The sequence below is a fragment of the Lytechinus pictus genome, chromosome 9, assembly GCF_037042905.1.
Source record: "Lytechinus pictus isolate F3 Inbred chromosome 9, Lp3.0, whole genome shotgun sequence".
Taxonomy (NCBI): domain Eukaryota; kingdom Metazoa; phylum Echinodermata; class Echinoidea; order Temnopleuroida; family Toxopneustidae; genus Lytechinus; species Lytechinus pictus.
This window is the reverse complement of record NC_087253.1, coordinates 17,804,456-17,813,011: the sequence shown is the minus strand read 5'-3', so window position 1 is coordinate 17,813,011 and position 8,556 is coordinate 17,804,456.

Sequence of the window (8,556 nt, the reverse complement as noted above, 5' to 3'; positions counted from 1 at the left end):
ACAGGGTCCATCACTTCTTCACATGCTTCACTTTGTGAACACCCTTTAATTACTCACACTCTGGTGGTGTCTCGATCCACACTGTGAAATTATCTTCTACACTGTTAAATTGAAGCCTTAACAGTACAGTTTCAAGCCTTTTTTTTTACATAGTCCACTACCGTCCTATGTGGACACACTGTGTGACATCAGTCAGTCCGCAAGCCCTGAAAAAGTAGCTTCTTTTATCCAAGTGATATTCATGACTAGAGGGTTCTTGCATAGTTAATGAGCTTGGTGCGAACCAAAACACCTCTTTTTATTCGGCCATTGCTGCTCTAAATATTGACCAAATTTCATGTTTTTGGTATCATTGTAAAGAAGAAGAATTATTCTTTCAGGTCATATGTTTTGATTTTTAAAAGAATGTTGTAATATAGGAAAAACTTTTGATCTAAAACATAAAACAAAATATTTTTTTTCATGCAACAAAAGTTGTTGTTTTTACACTTAATTTCTGTTTGGGCACAAATGATTTTTAAATCATGATAAAGCTGAAGATCTAAGCTTTAATATGATATAATTTTTATAAGAAGATGTATTTTAGATGGGTCAGCAGCCAGCTTTTCATAGGCCAAGTACATTTTGCAGCTCAAAAACAAGAATACTGCGCTCTGATTGGTCATAGAGACCACACACCCACGCAAATTCCAATGTTCCCCACACTGGGCCTCTGCAAGGTCACACTCACCATGTGGTAATCTCTTCAAATTACCCGCGCCTGTTTGTTTTGAAAACAGTATTCAGCCAATCAGAACTCTGGATTTTATGTAACTCAGAAATTTCAGAAATCTCGTCTTGCATCTTGATGGAAAAAGCTGGCTGCTGACCCATCTAAAAGATACCACATATCAAGAGTGACATTGTAAGAAAGTATAGAGTTTGAGCTTTCTGATGATGTAAATAATGTTGGTGTCTAAAACACACAATGTTGCACAATTTGCAAGTGAAAACAGAGGAAGAAAATTCTGTTTGATGCATCTTTTCAGGTAAAAAATTCACTTATCTATCAAAATATTTCATTCAAAAGAAATGATCAATATAAAAGAGTAACATTTACTCTTGCCCATGGTACAAAAATAATCAATATTACTCAAGGAGAAAGTTGTTAAATTCTTTGAGAAAGAAAGTCTCACAATTCACGAGATTTTGCAGGGACATGAATTCAGCCACAAGAGGACTTGGATAAATCTTGCTAATTTGCTCATTAAAGGGGAATCCAACCCAAATAAAAACTTGTTTTTATAAGAAAAAGAAAAATCAGACAAGTTGATAGGTGTAAGTTTGAACAATATTGGACAAACAACAGGAAAGTTATGAATTTTGTAAATATTGGTAATTACTATACTAATGGAGACTTCAAATTGGCCGCATATGGGATGTCATAGTGATGTAAGGCAAGGACTACTCTTCCATGTACTCCACTACATATTATGGCTAAAATGTCATTTTTCCTCAAAGTTTTATTTCAAATTATATTTTTTCTTTCATGGGGACATTAAACAATATACTACCTGGGTTATATTTAGATTACTGCCCCAGGGGAATGGGTACTTATTAGGAGAAAACCACAAATCCCTGATAATAAAGTACATGGCCTATGGGAAAGTTGTCCTTGCCCCTTGTCATAATTTACTTACCCAGTTGCCAATTTGAAATCTACATAGTATTAGTAATCCCAATTTTAAAGCAGCTATAACTTTCTTATTTCTTGTCGGATTTCTTTCAAATTTTCACCATTCTGTTTAATTTATTTTTCTCCTTCCCAACACAACATTTTATGGCCAAGGCTGGATTCCCCTTTAACACAGGGGCTTGCGGACTGACTGACATGTAGTGTGCAATTATTGTACAACCACAACAGGGGGGGGCAAAACCGTCCGCCAAAAAATTTGACAAGCAAAAAAAAAAAAAAAAAAAAAAAAAAAGGTCTTCAAGCTCGTCAGGGGGGGGGGGGGGGGCAATAAAGGTCTTCAAGCTCGTCAGGGGGGGGGGGTAAAAAAAGTATTTCAAGCTCGTCAGGGGGCAGGGATACGTATTTTGCATGGGTTGTGGCTCGTCAGGGGGGCAGACTGCCCCCCCCCCCCGTACGTACGCTAGTGAACCGCAACCTACTAAAGTAATGGCCTAGCACTCAACGGTGATTTTGGCACTGCAACCGCCAACCGGTGTTGCCTTAACAACACAATTTGGCTCTGAGTCAAAATCTCTGTTGTGGGTAAAGCAGTGGTCTGGTGTTAATGTTGGGATTAGGCCCAACCGATTGGTGTTACTTTGGTGTTAAAGGACTCACAATATTTTGCCATGTATATTTTTAGTTCTTCGTGCTAAAGTTTAAAAGAAATCAACAAAACTTATTAGGAACGCTTTAATGCATCAGCCAACTCAAGAATCGTTCCCAACTTCCATATTTTATGGCCCAAGATAGAGTTCGCCGTATGGATTTCATATAGGCCTGTCTTTAACCCTTGGGGCCGTTTCATAAAGCTGTTCGTAAGTTAAGAGCGACTTTAAGAACGACTGGTGATCCTTTCTTACGCGCTTAACCATCGCCAATGAACACTGGTGTAAATCCCGGGTGGCGGATGGGGGATATATCCCCCTCCCACTTTTCGAGGAGGGGGATGGCCTGTAAAAACATCCCCCCCCCCACTTTTTACGAAAGAAATGAAGAAAAAAAATCACAAAAGCTAATTGTTTTATTGGAGAAAATTCTTCCTAAAATACCGCTTAACAAATAAAACAATATTATTGAATCATAAAATGCAAATAAAGAGCCTGTTCACCATTTCCAAACGAAATACTTATGTCCTTATTATAACATTGAAGAGAAAACCCCAGTTTCTTCCAATTCATCAATGTTGGGGTCTTTGGGAAGGGATTAAGATGGAATGTCAAAAAATGTAGTTTACGCGCGTATTCGCATTCCGATCATGCGTGGTGTATGTTCAGTTTTACCGCGCGAGACTGTTGTAATGGGTTTGATGTAATGCATGTATGTTAGTTTGACTTCATTAAACTTGACAACTCGTAATAGGGAATATAGTTTTGGCTTCATGTCCCAGTCCGGTTCAAAACGACGTAAATTGAGCACAAATTTAACGTCTTTCTTCAGGAGAAGAGATGAAGAGGATCCACAGGAAGATGTGGCAGAAAATGTCTCAAATGAGTCTACAACTGCTAGTAAAGAAGAAGCCTCAACCTCCGAACCTAGCAGCGACCAACATGACCAACAAAGTGTCAACAAACCTGTGATTGTGAATGTCTTGCATCTTCATCATGACAAGCCAAATCATCCAGCATCTACCGACATCCTTGCGATACAACTGCCGATGTTTCTGCAAACACCAGGTGCGTCATCACTTCATGAGGCCGTGGAAGCATACAGGATGATGTTCCCGGAGGTCCGAGCACTGTTTCCCGAGGTGAAGACCCTCATGAAGCTTCTTCTTGTTTGTCCAGTGTCTTCCAGCGAATGTGAGAGAAGTTTCTCTACCTTGCGCCGGTTAAAGTCATGGCTTCGGAATACAATGACACAACGAAGACTCAACGCCGTGGTGGTCTGCAATGCTCACTGTGGCATCCTTGACCAAGTCAACATCGAAAAAGTGGCCAAAGAATTTGCAGCCAGATCTGACATCAGGAAGAACATTTATGGCAATTTCTAATCCTACAAAGTAAGAGGAGTTCGTACAAGTTGAGTGGATTTACACCGTATCATATTGTTATTGTAATTATTGATATTATCATTATTAGTTTTATCAATACTGTTATCATATTATAAAAATCATTGTTATTATTTATAGCATTCTTATTACTCTTTATCACTATTATTCTTTTAACTATCATAATTATTATTTTTATTATTATCATAGGCCCTACTTATTATTATTATTATCATTATTATTAATATTATTATATTATTATTATCATTATTATTATAGTTATTATCATTATTATGAATAGGGAATAGTATTATCCCCTTGTTTTGTTTATTGTCCTTTTGTTCTTTCACTGTTGTTATTTTACTATTATTACACTTTATCGATGATATTATCCAGCAGTATTATCATGGTGATTATCATGACGTGTTTTGTTTTTTGCCAAAGAATGTACAGATAGACCTATTATTAAAGCACCGCTGTCTGAAAGTAGAAAGTTATATCTTGTTTTATATATCGTGTTCATGACTCTCCTTTGATTAATAGTGTAGAATGATGCATCATTTGAATAAACTTAGTGATTTGTAAATGTTGATGACATGTGTATATGTGCGTGAGAGAAAGAGTGTGTGTGTGTGTGTGTGTGAGAGAGAGAGTGAGAGAGTGTGTGTGAGAGAGAGAGAAATATGCGTGATGGGTGTGTGGATATCCGTTAGCTTGAAGTGGATGATTTATTCATGAATTTATTTTGAATGTAATCTCTAATAAAACCATTAAACCATCATGGGGTAAAAAAGACAATAATATTGGAGGGGTATTTGCCATATGGACATATCAATGACAATTCCTTGCATATCTAAAAACATGATTGCAAAAAAAAAGCCAAAATATTTCAATCATCCCCCTCCACCCATCAACACGGATTTACGCCAGTGCCAATGAATATACAAATCACCATTCGTTCTTAAAGTCGCTCTTAACTTAAGAACAGCTTTATTAAAACAGGTGCCGGGTAAAAATGGCAGAGGTAAAAATGGCAGAGGTAATAATGGCAGAAGCAGGGGCGGAAATCTCTCCCAAAAGGTAGGGGGGACACAGGGGCGGATCCAGCCTTCGCCAATAGGGGGGGGGGGCGGAAATTTGTTTCAGCCATATTTTTACCAATCGGCAGCTCGAAGATGATTTGTGTTTGTTTCTTTGAAGGGGTAGTTCTCATTATTCACTTCTTAGCTTTATTCTTATAAATTCATATATAATATCATAATCCTTATTTATATGATGCGAGCGCGAAATTTTATGTATTTTTGACTAAAATTTGAACATTCTGGGCAATGTTTGTTATCCTGAAAAAAATGTGTATGCAACTTAATAATTACTACGAACGCAAAGCGCGAGCAGAAATTAACTGATGGAAAAGATACCTGTTAAAAACTGCGTGCAGTTAGCATTTAACAATCAAATAATGCGAGCGCGAAGCGCGAGCTGATTTTTGTTGACATTTTCACCTAAAGAATGGAAATTCTAAGCACTTTTTGTAACTCAAGCAGAATAGGTATATAAGAAGAAAATTGATGCGAGCGGAAAATTTAGAGATTTAGTCCTATTATATTTACTGAACGAGACACTCTATTCATGTTTTGGAAATCATGAAAAGGATGAGTATTAAGAATGCGAGCGCAAAGCGCGAGCAGAAAATTTGTATATACGTTTTGAACTGGTACCTGTTGAAAAGGTACCTGTTAAGGACTGCTTGCACTTAGCCATGAAGCTGTTACATATTTCAACAATTAAAAGAATGCGAGCGCGAAGCGCGAGCTGAAAATTTTTGAAAATTTCTAAAGAAAAAATTTTAATCAATTTTTGTAATCGTGAACAGGATAGCTATATAATTAAACAATTGATGCAAGCGCGAAGCGCGAGCAGAAAACAAATCGAGATTTAGACCTAAGAATGGGCCACTCTGTTTATTTACCGTGTTTAAATAAAATAAATCAATCAAAATCAATGTTTTGTAAATCATGAAAAGGATGAGTAATAGGGGTCTTCCTACATTTCTAATGCGAGCACAAAGCGCGAGCAGAAAAATTTTGATATTGTGATCTGAAACTGGATAATGATTTAAATAGAGAACAAGTTGAGTATTTGAATAAACATGCGCGCGCGTGTTTCATATTTTGACCTAGAATCTAGGCATTCTAAATACATCTTTAATCATGAAAATCATGAAACTTTGATATTCCGATCTGAAAAAAGAGTCAATTACAGCTTTATATTTCAAGCACTTTGTAGGAAAATTGTTAGGTGGATATGGATAGCACTTAAAAAAAGTGCTAAAATTTTCATTATTATTACTTTGAGTTTTGACATAGGACCGGGACATCCTTACGACATGTCATGAAAATGATGACTATCTTCCTATTCCTCTTGCTAAGCGCGAGATGAAACAAAAGGGACAATTTAATTATCAAATTAATATCATATTCATTAATGCCTAATGAGGGCGCGAAATCTGATGATATTATGGCATAAAAACTGGAAATTTCACTTTTGTAATTATGAATGGGATGCATCAGTTAATATATTTTTAACCATTAATGCGAGCGCAAATCGCGAGCTAAAATTTTTGATAAACTGTCATGAAAAGGGGACTTTAAGTAGTTTGTTGTATAATCAATATTGAAACATACATAACTCGCCAATCAAAATGCCAGCGTGCAGCGCTAGCTGATACGTCTTGACAATCAGACCTGAAAAGGGATATTTTGAAAACTTTATGGAATACACGAAAATAATAAGTACCTGATAAATCAAAATTTGCGAGCACGCAGCGCAAGCAGCAAATGTTGATAAAATTATTCAGACCATAAAACTGACATTTTTACAGAGCACTTTTGAAAAACCAATGTGTAAATCACACAAAATAATGAAAGTTCGATTTCCGAGATGAAATATGTTTTGTATATTGACTTCCAAACTTGATATTTGAGCTCCATATTGAACAAGATATGTAAATCACCTAACAGGCAATGCGAGCGCGAAGCGCGAGCGAAAATTGTATATAGTGGCACGAAAGATTATTTTTATTTTCCAAGTCTTCCCCTCATCTTATTTTATGCACTCGTCGTCCTTCTCTTGTTTTTTCCTCTCTTTCCCTCCTTTTTTCCTTTTTCCTTCTTCCCTTCTTCCCTTTTTTTCTTTTTTTTGCTCCGCCAATGGGGGGGGGGGGGGCCTCGGCCCCCCTGGATTCGCCTATGGGGACAAGGGGCGGGAAAATTTGACAAGCAAAAAAAAAAGGTTATCATCCCAAAAGTACGGTCATCTCGTCCCAACTCGTCCCAAAATACATGTTTTATTTCGATTTAGAATGATGTATTTCTTACCATCATAAAAGACCAAAAATAGTAGGGGGGACATTTGATATTGTGTCCCCCCTACTATTTTTAGTAGGGGGGACACGTCCCCCCTGTCCCCCCTGGGATTTCCGCCCATGGGCAGAAGTAATAATGGCAGAGGTAAAATGGCAGAGGTAATAATGGCAGAGGTAAATATGGCAGAGGTAAAAATGGCAGAGGTAAAATGGGCAGAGGTAAAAATGGCAGAGGTTAAATTGACAGAGGTCATATACTAGCAGCTGCCCCGTATTTTATGCACCAAAATATATACTTTTCAATTTTTTAATCAGTGGTTCATGATTGCCCAAAAATAAATTTCAGGAGCGGATGTGAAATGATTTGCATGTTGATATACTTAGGGTACAATAAAAAACATTTTCATTTTTTTTTTAGAAAATGACATTTCATTTTTATTTTTTATTACACCATAATGTGGGAAAAACTGCTCGCAAATGACGTCACCGTTAAAATGTAAAATTCTAATAGCTTTTCAAATATTTGATGGATTCCCTAATACCCCCACCAATATCAGTTTAATTAGTTGCTGCTATTTCTACAATAAACTTTGTAAGTGTGAATTTCCCCTGTAATGAATTAAGAATAATACTTGGGATCCAACTTGTGCTTCAAATATGAATATTAGAAGAGCAATTTAACATGACTGAGAAGGCCGTGCATGTAAGTCCAGGAAAATATAAGAAATACCAACTCAAGGTTATCAATTTGGTGCAGAAGATCTACAGTATCATTTAAAAATGTTTCCCTTTCCATTAGTCAAACATAATTCCAATTCTCTTCTCAGAACCTTACCTATTTAATCTACTGTATGCATGGAGGGGCTTCTGGATTTTTTGGCATGGGGGTTTAAGACTGACCATTTATACCTCTGTCATTTTTACCTCTGCCATTATTACCTCTGCCATTATTACCGCTGTCATTTTTACCTCTGCCATTTTTACCTTTGCCATTTTTACCTTTGCCATTTTTACCTCTGCCATTTTTACCTCTGCCATTTTTACACCGAGCCATTAAAACACCCACCTGGTTACATCATTCATCATCTACAGTATAGTGGAGAAATGAACCAAAAATGGTGAGTGAGAAAAACATGGCGAATATGGAACAAGTCGCGATCGAGCAAAAATTTTGACATAATGTTAACAGAATTATATCATATTTCATAATTTGTTTCCTTTCCTTTTTTCATCTGCAATGTTCTTGGCCGCGTAACTTTTGGGGGTCCATGCCCCAAGCATGCAATGGTTGTTTGAAATCACGCAAATTGGTCGTGTTTGAGTGTCTTTCGATCCACTCGTCTTGGGAACATCATCACCTGTGGCAAACCTATCTGAGGACCCTGGCCCCTTCTAGTCGATTCATAATTTTTTTTACAAGATATGAAGAAAATGGAAAGATAAAGGACAAGGATCGCAATTAACCTTTTATAATATATATTTTAATAA